At 54.6% G+C, this 2500-nt stretch overlaps 2 non-coding genes across 2 annotated transcripts in view; both read left to right on the top strand.

Moving 5' to 3' along the window:
• Positions 1–629: 629 nt before the first annotated feature.
• On the top strand, positions 630–784 carry LOC123316170. The gene has a single exon (XR_006538028.1). It is a non-coding gene; the product is annotated as a 5.8S ribosomal RNA (ribosomal RNA).
• Positions 785–1318: 534 nt separating this feature from the next.
• The window catches only part of LOC123316189, a 4040-nt gene continuing 2858 nt past the window's right edge, over positions 1319–2500 (top strand). The window contains exon 1 of the ribosomal RNA XR_006538047.1: positions 1319–2500. This exon is cut by the window's right edge and continues 2858 nt beyond it. This is a non-coding gene — a ribosomal RNA (large subunit ribosomal RNA).

Genomic DNA, 2500 nt, shown 5'->3' with positions numbered 1-2500 from the left:
GATAGCAGATTGTACGCGTCCGCTACGTGTCGATCGTGCATAAAGAAAGGGATGTGTGTCGTTAAGACGGGATCATTTTGGGTACCTTGAACGTTTAACGTTCGCGGTAAGGCGAAGGTTCGTTTTTACGACGAACCGAGGGACCGACCGTAGGTTTTAAAGATCTTCGCCCGATCAGATCTGTCGTTTCTGTCGAACTGCTTGTGTGCGCACGTCAGTCGCCGTCGATGCCTTCGATCTCGCAAGGAGATCGTCGGATGTACGGGATGGTATGTGGCACACGTGGCGACGTGACGGAAGGCGATCATTCCTCGGACAGAGACGTCGACGTGGTACGACGCCCGTTACATAAGCGTTTTCATATATCCGCTCATACGGGACGTCGGAGACGTCTGTCTTTCGTCCGTAAAATTCACGATAATTGTCACTTGATTATGGCACGTACACGATCGGTAAACTAACAATCTCGCTGATCTGCGATCGAAGTTCGCTCGTCCTGGTTACGAGAAGAACGATGTATCGTCCGATTTAAAGCGGATTCGGGTGTTTCCGCGTGTCTCGCCTAAGGTTCGTAGGGATCGTCTTTCGCGAGAGCGAAGAGACGTAACCGAAGAATCTAACATAAAGATTACCCTGAACGGTGGATCACTTGGCTCGTGGGTCGATGAAGAACGCAGCTAATTGCGCGTCATCATGCGAACTGCAGGACACATGAACATCGACATTTCGAACGCACATTGCGGTCCTCGGACACTGTCCTCGGACCACTCCTGACTGAGGGTCGGTTCCATATCAAAGACTGCCCGGCCATATCTCTCGTATATGTACGCGGAGACGAATCCGACGCGCGGTGCGATAGGATCCTCCATCAAGGATCGGCGTCGCTAGCGTTCTCTCGGATTGCGTCTAACGTGCTCTCGTAGAGAAGGCCGTACGGGCGTGTTGGACGGTCTGACGCGTGTCGATGTATAAAATCGTCGACACGCGCCGTCTTGAATTGCGAAAGCAACAGTTAGTGGTGTCGCGGTATCGCAAGATCTGCTACCGAACTGTGGAGGTACGCGATCGTCGTGTCCGAGTAATCTTCTTGAACGACGTCCGATCGCAAAGTACGCCCGTTCGGTGAAAAGCGGATCTTGCCTTCATGAGCGCACCCCCCGAACGCGTGCTCTTAGGTCTGAAGCGGCGGAGCGTCGCTTTTTGCGTCTGCGTCAAAGTCGCCCCCTCTATCACGAGGGCGGCGGACTTACGCGACGTGATATAGCGATCGCTAGCCTCCAAGGACCGGAAGGGACGCGCTTCGATGATTTCGAACTTACGACCTCAGGACAGGTGAGACTACCCGCTGAATTTAAGCATATTATTAAGCGGAGGAAAAGAAACTAACTAGGATTCCCTTAGTAGCGGCGAGCGAACAGGGATTAGCCCAGCACTGAATCCCGCGATCGTAACCGGTCGCCGGGAGATGTGGTGTTTGGAAGGATCCATTATCTGGCGAGTTCGCGGCGCGTTCAAGTCCATCTTGAATGGGGCCATCGCCCATAGAGGGTGCCAGGCCCGTAGCGACCGCTGCGGCTTGCTAGAGGATCTCTTCTTAGAGTCGGGTTGCTTGAGAGTGCAGCCCTAAGTGGGTGGTAAACTCCATCTAAGGCTAAATATAACCACGAGACCGATAGCGAACAAGTACCGTGAGGGAAAGTTGAAAAGAACTTTGAAGAGAGAGTTCAAGAGTACGTGAAACCGTTCAGGGGTAAACCTGAGAAACCCGAAAGGTCGAATGGGGAGATTCATTCGCGGCTGATGTCGGGACGTTTTGAATGTGGAAGCGGTGGCGTTCGCGCCAGCTGCGCCCTTCGGATCGTCAACCCGACGTCGGACGCGTGCACTTCTCCCCTAGTAGGTCGTCGCGATCCGTTGGGCGCTGTTCTACGGTCTCGCAGTGTAGACCGCGAGCTCGGTTCTGCCGATGTTTGCGGACACGCGTTAACCGAACAGCTCGCTCGACGGTTTACTGATGGCGGGAGGCCGCGATTTAGTTCGCGTCCGGCCCGCGGCAAGTATGCGAATCGCGATGGCGATCGGACCTAGTGCCGATTCCGTCCGTTCGCGACTGTTCGCCGCGGTGTTCTCGGACAGACCTCTTGAAACGCCGATCAGCGACGCTATTGCTTTGGGTACTTTCAGGACCCGTCTTGAAACACGGACCAAGGAGTCTAGCGTGTGCGCGAGTCATTGGGAATCACTAAACCTAAAGGCGAAATGAAAGTAAACGTCCGCTCACGCGGACCGAGGGAAGATGATCGGTCTCCACGACCGATCCGCATTCCCGGGGCGTCTCGTTCTCATTGCGAGATGAGGCGCACCAAGAGCGTACACGCTGGGACCCGAAAGATGGTGAACTATGCCTGGTCAGGACGAAGTCAGGGGAAACCCTGATGGAGGTCCGTAGCGATTCTGACGTGCAAATCGATCGTCGGAACTGGGTATAGGGGCGAAAGAC

Source organism: Coccinella septempunctata, chromosome 6, assembly GCF_907165205.1.
Source record: "Coccinella septempunctata chromosome 6, icCocSept1.1, whole genome shotgun sequence".
Taxonomy (NCBI): domain Eukaryota; kingdom Metazoa; phylum Arthropoda; class Insecta; order Coleoptera; family Coccinellidae; genus Coccinella; species Coccinella septempunctata.
The sequence above is the reverse complement of the archived record's forward strand: the minus strand, read 5'-3'. Positions and strand labels throughout refer to the sequence as shown.